This window comes from Primulina eburnea, chromosome 1 (genome assembly GCF_022965805.1).
Source record: "Primulina eburnea isolate SZY01 chromosome 1, ASM2296580v1, whole genome shotgun sequence".
In the NCBI taxonomy this organism is placed as follows: domain Eukaryota; kingdom Viridiplantae; phylum Streptophyta; class Magnoliopsida; order Lamiales; family Gesneriaceae; genus Primulina; species Primulina eburnea.
Genome location: NC_133101.1, coordinates 40,091,211 through 40,106,112, shown reverse-complemented (window position 1 = coordinate 40,106,112; position 14,902 = coordinate 40,091,211). Strand labels below are relative to the sequence as shown.

The 14,902-nt window shown below is 38.5% G+C and overlaps 1 pseudogene; it reads left to right on the top strand.

The window, feature by feature from the left end:
• LOC140806979 (uncharacterized) overlaps positions 1 to 5,671 on the top strand; it is a 33,214-nt pseudogene extending 27,543 nt beyond the window's left edge.
• The last annotated feature ends 9,231 nt before the right edge of the window (positions 5,672 to 14,902 follow it).

Below are 14,902 nucleotides of genomic sequence, written 5' to 3'. Positions count from 1 at the left end.
TAATGTTTTTCACGTATCGATGCTCAGGAAGTATATTGCGAATCCTTCCCATATTCTTCACCATGAACCATTGGACTTGACGCCGAGTTTGACGTACCAAGAGATTCCGGTCCAGATTCTGGATCGCACAGTTAGAGTTTTGAGGAATAAAGAGATCGGCATCGTTAAAGTCCTTTGGAGGAACCATTTGATCGAAGAGGCTACGTGGGAACCAGAGGATGAGATGAGAGAGAAGTATCCTGAGTTGTTCGTGCAGTGACGTCAATTTCGCGGACGAAATTCCTCTAAGGAGGGGAGATTGTAATAGCCGAGCCCGGTGTACGGTACGATTTAAGTTTCGTATGTTATTTGGGTTATGTGATTAGATGTTTAGAATTGTGTTTTGGGCTATAGTATTATTGGTTATTATTGTTATTGAGGTGTTAGAAGTTGTTGGTTGTTCGTTTCAGAGTTTCGGATCGATTTTAGTTGCGTTGATTTTTGATCATTGCCGTAGCAAGAGTGCACCCGCGCTCTTAGAGGAGTGCCCCTGCGGTGTACTATTCATCATTTTGGTTTTGGAAGGCCGTGGCATCACCGCACCCGCGGCAGTGTAAGCACCGCACCCGCGGTGAGACCGCACCCGCGGTAATTGTAGCACCGCACCCGCGGTCATCGTGCATGGATTTATTTTGTTGTGCCGAGAGCTCAGCGCACCCGCGGCCCTTGTGTTGTCGCACCCGCGGTATAGGTATGGGCGAGTTTTTAAGTTACTTTTTGGAGTTGATGGCCATACCTTATCTTATCTTTTCCCCTTCATTTCGAGATTTCTCTCTTCTAGCAAGGGTTTTCATCCATTCCTTTTGCTTCCTACCTTTGATTCTTGGATTTGTTTGGATTTTCGACTTGAGATCGACGTTCTCCTTGGTGCTAGGAAGCTTAGGTAAGTTTTTGGTGCGATTCTATTAAGGTTGTGAGTTAAGAGTTGACTTAGGTTTGATGTTTTGTTGGTTTAATGGATTATTTAACTTGTATTTTTGGATATAGAGTTGATTTTGGTGTTGTTTATGGATTATTGTTGTAGGTGGTGTACCAAGAGTATAGTTTGGAGGTGTTCTATTGGTTGTAAGTGGAATTTCATTCATTTGCTCACATGATGTTATATGTATTGTGTTTTAAAGGTTTCAAAGTGATATTCCCTTCAATTGATTCATTGTTATGTATTGATCCCATTGATTATCTATTGGAGGCATTGATGTCTCACTATTGTTAAAAGAGAATACAAAAGAAAATAAGAGATTGTGAAACGACGGCTTTAAATGCTATTCAGAGTTCAAATGTTTTATTGGATTGATTAATCATAGTCAGAGCATTGCATGCAATTAGTTGATCAACGACCATAGGCTTTTATCCCTCAGAGTTATCGGTTTATATCGATTGGGATATTAGCACCACAGCAGAGATACTATTGATATCAATCCAACCAGAGAAAAGAGAATACCATCTTATTGCTATCTTATTGATATGCTATTGCTACAGTTATTGCTACAGTATTCATGTTTCAGAGTTGATGGTATTTTATGATTTCAAAGTCATGTTTTACAGAGTATACTATGTATCATTGCTATGTAGAGTTCCACTTGCTGAGATTTATTCTCATTTCAGTTTATTCATGTGATGCAGATCAGAGTGGAGGCCCTGGACGTTGACTGTGGATAGGGGTCATATGCATACACCGTTGGAAGGAAGATTTTGGCATGATCATAGGAATGATATTTTGTATTTTGTTATGTCATTTAAATGATCATGTATTGCTATTTTGTAAACATTTTTATGATATGTATTTTGAAACTCCTTCCATATTTTAAAGAAAAATTTATTTCCGCTGCGTATTTTTATTGTTACGGGATAGAGGTGTCACAATTTCGATCATTATATGTGTTGCACACTTCTTCAAACTCTCGTAAATGCATGTATGGATTTTCAGAATCTAAGTCATGAAAATTGGGTAAAAGTTGGATAATACCAGGCTTAAAATTGAAATGAGATGCATCAGGGGGAAAAACTAGACATGAAGGTGCACTAGTACGTGTAGGATTCATGTGATCTCTAAGTGTTCTTCGTCTATCATGATCATGTTGAGATTGAATTTCATCTTCATTTTCTTGGATGGATTCTTCCGCCATGTTTTGTAAAAATAAAGGGTTATTTCGAATGAGTCGACCACTAAGTGTACGTGACCAAATGCTCATGCAAATACAAATGCAAAAGAATAAAAACACACAAAAGAAATAAAAATTCAAATAAAGAAAAATAAACTATAAACGAAATTAAATAGACTTGAAATTAAATTATACTTCCCCGGCAACGGCGCCAAAAACTTGTTGCGACTTTGATTGTTGCACTCCCAAGAGCAGGTTGTCCACAAGTAGTATAATATGTTGTGTCCGAATATCGTATCCACATGGAAGCTAAAGTAATTGGAAGTCCACTACAATGTCTTTTTGTTTTTGTTTTTGTTTTTTTTCTTTTAATGGTTCGAATCTTTAATTGGTAATTTTTAATTGTTAAAATTTTAATTTAAGTAGTTGAGACTAAAGAATCCACTCTTGGTATTTTAATAAAGTTAACATTAATGAACTTCATTGAAATCCACTTAATTAAATGGTTCCAATATATATTAAATAATCATATTTTTTTATGTTATATATTATTATCTTATATGTATATAATATATACCAAAACTTGTAAATGTTGTCAAGTATTTATTGTGCTATATATATATATATATATGTGTGTGTGTGTGTGTGTGTGTGTAAACACAAAATCAAGGTTCCCACTTTAAATAGTTGGTAAACCAAACAAACATTTAAATGGTACCAAGAAAGTAATATTATGATATTCATATATAATAAATCAAGGCATCCACTTTAAATGGTTGGTAATACCAAACTAACATTTAAATGGTTCCAAGAATTTAGTGTAACATATAGCAACAATAAATCAAAACTCCTACTTATAAGTAGGGTATAATAATACTTAAAGAAATAAATATAACATAAACAATAAATAATGATTAAATAATATAAAACATAGATTCTTACCTTTTAATAACCTTATTATCATGCCAAGAGTTTCACCTTTTCATCTCAACTTTGGGAAGTTAGCTACTCATTATTCAAAGTGTAAAACTTTGAATATGAATTTAATATGCTAATTATATTTAAATGAAGAAATAAAGGAAAAACAAAGAGAGAAAAATTATGAACTCAAAAGCTTGTTTATAAAAAGAGGGATATCTCAATACATTACAATGCACCCCGATTTATAGCCAAATTTGGGGAGACAACCACAAATAAAATATTATTTCTTACACATAAGTCTTCCTTGGTGTTCCAAGAAATTAATATTTTAATACACATCACTTTTGAAAATCTTCCCATCTGAATTTTATTCTTCACATAAAAACAAACATGTAGATATCTGAGTTGTTTGAATTGTGGTATTTTTTTAACCATTTGACCAAATAATTTGAGAGATATGGTCAAAATACTAGAGCATGGTAAAACTGCCACTTCTTTGATAACTTTTATTATTGCTTAATTTTATTCCACTTGTGAGAAGATTTTTATCTCATGCTTGCCACCAATATTGTAGATATTGACATCAACTTTCTATAGGTCCAAGAATCATCTTAATCCCATTTGCAACGTCAAGTTTATTCTTGTTTTATCAAACCTGTAAAAAATAGTAAAAACTTATAATTACACAACAACTTATATTTTATACAATTTATTATAAAAACATATAATATTTTAAACATTAAATAAAACAAAAACTATATATTTATATTATAAAACATTAAATTAATATACAATTTTTTATCTTTATCAGTCAGTTTCAAGGATCAAACTTCACCCAAAATGATAAATGATTGAAAGCTTTACGATTAAAATGGTTTTTCGATGTACGATTTATTTATGCTAAAAATGATTTTAAATGGTTTATTTATATTCAAAAGATTTTTTAAGTAAAATTATGATTTTCAATGCATCTGATTGTATATGTATTATTTGTTACTCATGTTTAAAACGTGCTGAGTCATTAGACTCACTAGATTTGAATGATGCAGGATTTGATGACCTGAGGATGCGATGTCGCTTGAGTGGATCGAGTGCGGCAGTATACTCTCGAGGGACCTTTATTTTCCGCACTAGCTTGATAGATAAAAGATTTGAAAGTTTTATGTTAAGGAATTTGTTAGAGATATTTTTATGCTTTAATTTTATGTTAGTTGATCTTTTTAAAGGTCGACGTATGATTTTTGGTTAGTTGTTGATTTAGGAATATTTTTATGCACTTGAGATTACAAATATTAAATTATTATGATTTATGAAAATTTTAAGTTTATTTTATTTGGTCTTTTCGATTTTATGATTTTATTTTAAAAAAGTCGAGGTCGTTTCAGTTGGTATCTGAGCCATGGTTTTTCCCAAAAGGGTTGTGTACTGTCACTTCGAGAAGCTCAAGAAGTCACGCCTCAAATATCTGAATTTTTACTGCCTTATATTTTATATGCTAATTTTTTTTAAATGCTTTTATGATACATGATATAAATATAAGTTGCATGTAAAATGTGGAATTCATATTTGTTATGTGGTTTGGACGACGTATACAGAGATTCCTCCTGGAAGGATTTTTTGTTGGAATGATGAGGATAGACATGAGGAAGAGATTTCACAGCCTCCACCTAATCAGGATGCTAGTGCCCGTGTATTAGCCGGTATGGCACGTTTACTAGAGCAACACATAGGAAATGGAGCGAGGGTTAGACCGGTTGCTGCAAATGAGCGATTTAGGACGGATGAACCCCGAGGATTTTCATGGCACTACTAATCCATTTGTTGCTGACGGATGGATCCAATCTTCGAGGTGATTTTTCATTGTATGGCTATGGCGGATGCTGACCGAGTTTTTTGTACCATCTATCTACTCAAGAGCGACACTTTTTTATGGTGGGAGGGAGTAGAGAGAGGAGTTAATTTTGCGACACTGACTTGGGAGGATTTCAAGAGGGTATTCTATGATAAATATTTCACTGCTGATGTTTGTTTTAGGCTCAAGAGATAGTTTATGAGTCTCCGTCAGGGGGATTGGTTTGTTACTGAATTTGTACAGAAGTTTGATAGGGGATGTCACTTTGTGCTCTTTATTGCGAATGATGCTGCTGAAAAATTACGACACTTCCTAGATGGATCGAGGGCGACTATCCGTCGTGATTTGATGCTTGGCGATCCTACTGATTATACTACTCTTGTTGTCAAAGCTTTTAGAGCCGAGTAGTCACTCAATGAACTTGATTGGGAGATGCAGTGAAAGAGGAATCGTGCTCAGCAAGCTAGTCAGAACAAAAGAAGACTTATACGGACCAACTAAGCAACCAGAACCACCAAAATCACAAGGACAACCACCTATAAGGAACGTTCCGAAGGCTGATGAGAAACCATTGTGCAAGGAGTGCAATCGTCAAAATTATTGTAAGTGCAGGTGGGGCACTTACAAGTGCTTCAAGTGTGAGGATTTTGGACACAAGGCTGGGGAATGCCCAAAGCTCGAGCAACTAACTGCTAGAAGGGTCTATGTGATGCAAGTTGAGGAGGCTGAGGTAGAGGCTGAGCCGACACCACACTGATTTCTAGGTAACCTAGTTGTTTAACATGTTTTAGATGCTTTTATTGCATGAAATGTTAAAATTGGTTAAGAGAATTGATTGGGTTAATGAAGGACTTAGAGGAGAATAGGGTTAATGTACTACTTGAGCAGGATTCAGGAGCAAACATTTGAAAATTTTTGGGATAGAAATATGATTCTTAAGATTGTGAGAACTGAAATGAAGAGTAGGGATTAAGCTAAGAGGGTTAAATACGAAGTGATTAGGAGAGTCAAGCTTTTCATTTATCAAGACAAGGCAAATTTCGAGGACGAAATTCTATTTAAGACGGGAGATTTGTAACGTCCAAAAACCAACCTACGTAAACCACATGCATGCAAATTACTTTAATTGCTTGATAGTTTTTTTTAATTGATTTTAAATGCTTGCATGATACTTATTAAAAGATTAAGGTATGATTGCATGATTATATGATATGATTTAATGAAATTGAAGGATTTTACCAGAATATTCAAGGGAAAGGGGACCGGGGACGACCAAAACAAGAATGATTATTTTTCATTAAATATTTTCAAGGCTTCCTAATATGATTAAAAATGATTTGATTTTTCTAAAAATGTTGGAGTTAGAATTATTTTACGAGTCGATTTCGATTTTTCCCAGGAAGCCGGTTTTGGGCAAACAAGGAGTTTTTAAAAGATCAAAAAAGTTATTTTTGGGAAACTAGTTGTAACGTACCGTATTTTTCATACTCAAAATTTTACGGAAAAATTAAAAATTTTCTTGAATGTAAAAATACTTTCAATGTTTGCCATAAAATATCTCAACCAAGTCCCTCATAAGACATGGTTGTTCAAAATAACTACAATAAAAATTTGCTCACAAAAGGTTTGCTCAAAGTATTCCTATCAAAATATGAAATCAGAGTAATTTAACTTTTGCATAAAACTTAAACATGGCGGTCCTCGGGTTTAGCCTCCCGCTCAGTCCAAGCCTGCCCCTTGGTCACCACCTCCAGTCTCCTCATCAACATACTCACCTACATCGATCAAGTCTAGTCAGTCCTAAAGACTCAACACGTATAAACTAGTAGTAACGAGTAGTACATAATAAAATCACATGCAACTTTAAAATAGGACATACATACTTAAAACTTGAACTTGCATAACGAAACTTGAACATACGTACATGCATACTTAGACGTGCCATCAACATAAACTTTCTTAAACGTGCTTGCATACATGAACATACTTGAACATACATAACTTCATCATTTTGCGTAGAGGATGTTTCAAAGCAAATGACCCATTACATAATAAATGCCTGATCAGACAAACCACATTACTGGGCTGACAGGGACGTATCCACTGCCACATACATGAGATCCCCGTTCATAATTTAACGGGCTGGTTGGTCCCCGTTCATAATTTAACGCTTTCCAACCTCGATCTAACCCGTTCATAATTTAACGGGTGGATTGGTCCCCGTTCATAATTTAACGCTTTCCAATCCTAAACATACTTTGGTCACAAGACATTTAGCATACCTCCAAAACTTAAAATATTTTCTTTGCACGTCATCATACTTACTTACTTGGCGTTGAGGGATTCGTTGGACTTCGACTGGGGCCGTTGCTGCACATACTGACATGAATTTTTAAATACTTAACTTGTATGTCTTAGACGTAGGTACTCGAGCTCACCACCAAAGTGAATAAGTAGCTTATGACATTCTAGTTCGCTCAGGAATTGACCTCGCATAATCATCGTACTAAACCATGGCATAAAACCACAAAACAAATCCTATATTTTACATAAATAAATTTTAACCAAGGTGCTAAACCATGATATAAAACCCCGAAGCAAATCCTAAAAAAAAAAAAAAAAAAATTTTTTTACATTTTTTTATTTTTGAAAAGGGTGTACACGGACCCAGTGTACGGGTCCGTGTACGGGTCCGGGTAGGCTCTGAAAATTCGTATTTTTGAAGGAAAAAGGACACAGACTCCGTGCCGGGGTCCGGGAAGGGGTCCGGGTACCCTCTGGACTTGCAAACTCACGAAAATTCACTAACTTATTCATTCAACCTTTCACTCCAAGCCTAAGGACCATGAACCAACACCTCAAGACTCATCCTATGATGTTATTACGTTGATTCAGACCCATACAAACACCTCGAACGTTCCCAAACATCGGCAAGTAACTTCAATACAACAATAACACGTAATTCGGCATCGTTTCGCTTCCTACGACTTCTATTATATTCCAAGCCAATCCCGACCCAAACGAACCACCAAATAACACCTAAATACATTCCATAACATATCTAAATGCAGTAGCACAATGCGATCCACAGCAACAATAACTTCATCATCTGAAGAGTTTGGACCCCGAAAAGTAACTTAATTTTTTCCAATTCGATTACCCGAGGTTCAAAATTTAACTGTCCGCGCATTAACGTAAAACGTGATTTTAGATCTAAAATTAATTCAAAACTGATCCGAATCGTTTTCTGCTCAAACGACGAACGTCACACATATATTTTTACGCATAAAATAACTCACACATAATATGACATGATCGATGCAGAAAGAACAGATTATACGTGCCTTTGATGATTAACAATACCGAAACGACGACACCGAAGCGGGAGACGGAGCGAAAGACGATCCGGAATGAACGTGGCTCGATTTTCTTGAAATAAACTCAACCAAATTTTTCTGGAAATATCAAAGAATAGATACTTGTTGAAGGAAAAGGGGAAGAGGAAGAAATGGAGAGAAGAATTGAGAGAGGAGAGTTTTAAAAAAACTTCCCTTCTCTAGTCAAAAACTTTGAAAAAATGTGTTGTGTTTGGTGTGTGTGTGTGATACGTGTATGAGTGTGTGTGAAAGTGTGAGTGTGTGTGAGTTTAGTTAATTAGGGGAATATAATATGCTAAATTAATAATTAAAAATACTATTAAAAGTTAATCTTCTCTACTTTACAAAATCCTCAAATTTAACAAAATAAAATACAAAAATACTAAATTCATAAAAGTTTTAAAATTATAAAATCACCTAATAATTAAATTAGGCTTTTTAAAATGCTAAGAATTAAATAAATTATTTAAAATGTCCCTTCCTCAACTTAAAATAAAATGTCACAATTAAAATCACTAAAAATTATCCCGGTCTTCTTTCCTCGATCCCGCATCGAGTAATCGTCTGAAACATAAAACTCAAGAAAACATTTTAACGTGCATTAAATAAACATAAATAATTAAAATAATAAAATTTCATAAATTAAATAAATGCATGGATTTTATGTATACTAATTTTGAGCTTTACAGTTTTTCCCCCACTTATAAAAATTTCGTCCTCGAAATTTAAGTCTTACCAAACAACTCCGGGTAGCTAAGTCTCATGTCTGCTTCAGCTTCCCAAGTGGCCTCCACCACTGATTGATTCAACCACTGGACTTTGACTTGTTTAGTCGTCTTATTCCGAAGCCTACGTTCTTGCCTGTATAAGATTTGAATCGGTCTTTCCTCATAAGACAGGTCTGGAGTCAACTGAAACGGCTCATGGCTCAGAACATGCGAAGGATTAGCTAGATACTTTCTCAACATCGAAATGTGGAACACGTTGTGCACTCCGGCCAAATTCGGCGGAAGGGCAATACGATAAGCTAGTGTCCCAACTCTGTCAAGAATTTCGAACGGTCTAATAAATCTCGGACTCTTTTCCCAAATGTCATAACACCCTTCATAGGTGCTATCTTGACGAATACATGATTACCTACGGCAAACTCAAGATCCCTTCTTCTCTTGTCAGCATAACTCTTTTGACGGCTCTAGGCGGTATTCATTCTATCACGAATCTTGACCACCACTTCTGCAGTCTGCTGAACTATCTCTGGACCAAGTTCTGCTCTCTCACCAACTTCATCCCAATGAACTGGTGATCTGCACTTCCGTCCGTACAAAGCCTCGTAAGGAGCCATACCTATTGATGATTGGAAACTTTTATTGTAGGTAAACTCCACAAGTGGTATTTTAGACTCCAAGTCGCCTGAAAATCAATCATACAGGCTCTCAACAAATCCTCTAATATCTGAATCACTCGCTCAGACTGGCCATCTGTCTGAGGGTGAAATGCAGTACTGAATAACAATTTCGTCCCCATGGCTGTATGTAAACTTTTCCAGAAAGATGATGTGAATCTCGGATCCCTGTCGGACACAATAGAAACTGGTATCCCGTGCAAACGAACTATCTCCCGGATATAAAGCTCTGCATACTGCGTCATAGAGAAGGTCGTCTTCACTGGCAAGAAGTGCGCTGACTTAGTTAGTCGATCCACTATAACCCAGATGGCATTAAAACCCCTAACTGATCTAGGCAATCCAAGGACAAAATCCATAGTGATATTATCCCATTTCCACTCTGGAATAGGGAGTGGCTTAAGCATTCCTGCTGGCCTCTGATGCTCTGCCTTCACCTGTTGACAAGTGAGGCATTCTGACACAAATCTGCGGATGTCTCGCTTCATTCCTGGCCACTAATACAAAATCTGTAGGTCTTTGTACATCTTGGTACCTCCTGGATGAATAGAATACGGAGATGCATGTGCCTCTGACAAAATATCATGTCTAATTGAATCAACACTAGGCACCCACATTCTATCTCTGTAACTCACAATACCATCGGACATTGAATAAAGTACACTGCCCTTGGCTTCATCTTTCAGCCTCCATTTCAATAACTGCTCATCTGAAGGCTGACCTGCTCGGATACGGTCTAACAAGGAAGATTGGACCGTCAGATTAGACAGCTTAGGAGCTCTGCCCTCGCGATAAACTTCCAAGTCAAACCTTTGAATCTCAGACTGAAGAGATCTCTGCAATGACAGCTGTGCTAAGATTGTTACATTTCTACTCAAAGCATCTGCCACAATATTAGCTTTCCCTGGATGATAGCTAATTTCACAATCATAGTCTTTTACTAACTCTAACCACCGTCTTTGTCTCATGTTAAGTTCTTTTTGCGTGAAGAAATATTTTAGACTCTTGTGATCAGTGAATATCTGGCATTTCTCGCCGTACAAATAATGTCTCCAAATCTTCAAAGAAAAGACCACGGCAGCTAACTCAAGATCATGAGTCGGATAATTCTTTTCATGCACTTTTAACTGTCTGTAAGCATAAGCTATAACCCGACCATTCTGCATCAATACTGCGCCCAAACCAAGCTTAGAAGCATCGGTGTACAACACAAAATTATCTTGTCCTGCTGGCATGGCTAACACTGGCGCTGTGATAAGAGCTTGTTTCAAGGTATCAAAGCTCTTTTGACACTCTTCACTCCATATGAATTTGACATTTTTCTTGGTCAATGAGGTGAGTGGCACTGCTATCGAAGAAAATCCATGAATAAACTTTCTGTAGTAGCCTGCTAAGCCTAGGAAACTGTGGATCTCTAATGCATTCTTCGGCTCAATCCATTCTTTAACTTGTCACCACCTTAGCTGGATCCACCTCAATACCACTGCTAGATATTATATGTCCTAAAAATGCTATTTTCTCCAACCAAAATTCACACTTACTGAATTTTGCATACAACTTGTGTCTCTGCAAAACCTGTAACACTTTCTCAAATGCTGACTATGCTCCTCATGGCTCTTCGAATATATAAGAATATCGTCAATGAATACTATGACGAACTGATCGAGGAACGGTTGAAATACTCGGTTCATGAGATCCATGAAAATAGCTGGAGCATTTGTCACTCCAAATGGCATCACTAAGAACTCGTAATGCCCATATCTGGTCCTGAAAGCAGTCTTGTGAACATCTGCATCCTTCACTTTCAGCTGATGATACCCTGATCGAAGATCTATCTTAGAGAACATGGTAGCTCCCTGTAACTGATCAAACAAATCTTCGATTCTAGGCAACGGGTACTTATTCTTGATCGTTACCTTGTTCAGCTCACGGTAATCGATGCACAGTCTCATGCTCCCATCTTTCTTTTTCACAAAGAGCACTGGCACGCCCCACGGTGAGAAACTCGGGCGGATAAATTCCTGGTCTAAAAGTTCCTGAATCTGTTGCTTAAGTTCTAGAATTTCTGCTGGAGCGAATCTATACGGTGCCTTAGAGATTGGCACTGTGCCTGGCATGAGATCAATGGCAAACTCCACCTCTCTATCTGGTGGAAGGCCTGTGACATCATCTGTAAAGACGTCTGGAAAGTCCCTGACTACTAGGAAGTCTGCTAAAGATGGAGTGAGTACTTCAGGTGCAGATGCCATGCTGGTTAAGAAAGCCTGACAACCCTTGGAAATCAGTCTCCTCGCCTGAATGCAGGAAATCATGCGAGGAAAACTACTCCATCTGGATGGCTCAAATAAAAACTGCTCCATTCCACGGTCTAATCAGTACTGATCTTTTCTGGAATCAATCAGAACTCTGTTCTTAGTCAGCCAGTCCATTCCCAAAATAATATCGAACTTTGGCATTGGTAGCAGGATCAAATCTGCATACACTAAATGGCCATGCAATTCTAGATCGATATTTCTGACCACTCTAGTAGCTAACAACTCTTCCCCTGATGGGACTGTCACTGAATAATTCACGTCGAGGCCGATGGTCTTGATATCTAAGTGACTAGCGAACGTCTCTGAGATGAATGAATGGGTAGGCTCCTGAGTCTATCAAGGCCTGAGTAGGTATTCTCTTAATGAAAATACTTCCGGTCAATAAGGTAGTGTCTGGATTCGCCTCCTGTGCATGCATCGCGAACACTCTGCCCTGAGTTAGTTGTTTCCACTGCGGGCACTCCTTCAGCATGTGGTCACTGGCTCTACACTTAAAGCATTTGCCTGATCCATACAAACATGGCCCTGGATGCTGGCGGTTGCACTTAGGAGCACACTGAGAAAATAACGGGCTTCTGAGTTGCCCCTTGCTGTTGAACTGGACCTTTGCCCATCGGCGGTCCCTGATACGACTTCTTCCCCGGAGGCCCTTGGTAAGGCCTCTTATGCTGAGGTCGCTGATGCTGCTGCTGCTAGTGTTGCGGTGGTGCCTGATAGGGCCTCTTGCCCTGCCTGTCCGCCTCGATATCCCTCAGATCTTGTTCTGCCGCCAAAGCTCTAGAAACGACAACTGCATATGTAGTAGGTCCAGCTACCCTCACATCACGGCACAAGATAGGCCGCAAACCATCCATAAAATGTCTCAGTTTTGCCTGGACATCATTAGAAATCAGGGGTACAAAGTAACACCCCCTCTCAAACTTCCTGACGAAATCTGCCACGCTGCTGTCTCCTTGACGCAACGTCATAAATTCTCTGGTCAATCGGGATCTTACCTCTTCAGTGAAGTACTTGGCGAAGAACAATTCCTTGAATCTCGTCCAAGTCAAAGTCTGCAAATTCACTGCCACTGATGTGCTCTCCCACCATAGCCTAGCGTTCCCTGACAGAAGGAACGTGTCACACCTGACCCTATAAGCATCGGTCAGCTCCATAAAATCGAAGATTACCTCGATGGACTTCATCCATCCTTCGGCTATCATCGGGTCAGTGGTACCCGAGAACTCCTTTGGACTCATCCTCCTGAACCTTTCATACACTGCTTCTGGCCTAGGATCTCTCCTCTGCACCCATTGCTACAGTGTAATTCCCCGCAAACTGTGCGAAGAATTGAGTCATGCCTGCAAGCATCTGTGCCTGCATATCTGGTGGTGGAGGAGGAGGGGCCCTCTCTCCATCATAAGTCTCTCTGTCCTCATCCCTTGCTCCACGGGCAATCAAACGTCTAGGAGGCATACTGTTATAAATTTACCCAACATGCATGAACATAATATAAATTACATAAGATGCACATAACTTAAATTGTAAATATGCCCATGCTGGAATCATGACTAAATACTTACTACATAACATAATTTCAAAACTTTAAAACTTACAGACTGGAGATGGGACTTCGTGAGCTTATTGTGACTGGCAGTAGGCATAACCCTTTTCAAGAACACGGCTCTGATACCAACTGTAACGCCCCAGATTCGACGATTGTCCTCACTGTACCAAGACGAGTCTTTCCAGCGTGCTTATGTCCTCACTCACACGCACCCTAGGAAACTTCCCAAGAGGTCACCCATCCCAAAATTGCCCCAAGTCAAGCACGCTTAACTTTGGAGTTCTTATGTGATGAGCTACCGAAAAGAAGATGCACCTTCGTGATATGAGTAGTACCAATCAAATCTTTTAAGCCCTCTTCAACTGTACAGTCCCTCTCATTCCCGTGAGGAACGGTTCATTCATGTTCCCTCCACCTAGAAGCCTGCCAGGAGCCGCTCATTGTCCGTGCAACTGATGGCACCGGCGATCACCCCCCCCCCCCCGGCACTCTTCGGCCCCGGGCCTCACATGCCCACCAGCTCCCGCTTGGTTCGTCCCCGAACCACACCGTACTAAGAGAGAACCTGGCTCTGATACCAACTGTAACGTACCGTACTTTTCATACTCAAAATTTGCGAAATAATTAAAAATTTTCTTTATTGTAAAAATACTTTCAATGTCTGCCATAAAATATCTCAACCAAGTCCCCCATAAGACATGGCGGTCCTCGGATTTAACTACAACAAAAATTTGCTCACAAAAGGTTTGCTCAAAGTATTCCCATCAAAATATGAAATCAGAGTAATTTAACTTTTGCATAAAACTTAAACATGGCGGTCCTCAGATTTAGCCTCCCGCTCAGTCCCAGCCTGCCCCTTGGTCACCACCTCCAGTCTCCTCATCAACATACTCACCTGCATCGATCAAGTCTAGTGAGTCTAAAGACTCAACACGTATAAACTGGTAGTAACGAGTAGTACATAATAAAATCACATGCAACTTTAAAATAGGACATACATACTTAAAACTTGAACTTGCATAACGAAACTTGAACATACGTACATACATACTTAGACGTGCCATCAACATAAACTTTCTTAAACGTGCTTGCATACATGAACATACTTGAACATACATAACTTCATCATTTTGCGTAGAGGATGTTTCAAAGCAAGTGACCCATTACATAATAAATGCCTGATCAGACAAACCACAGTACTGGGCCGACAGGGACGTATCCACTGCCACATACATGAGATCCCCGTTCATAATTTAACGGGCTGGTTGGTCCCCGTTCATAATTTAACGCTTTCCAACCTCGATCTAACCCATTCATAATTTAACGGGCGGATTGGTCCCCGTTCATA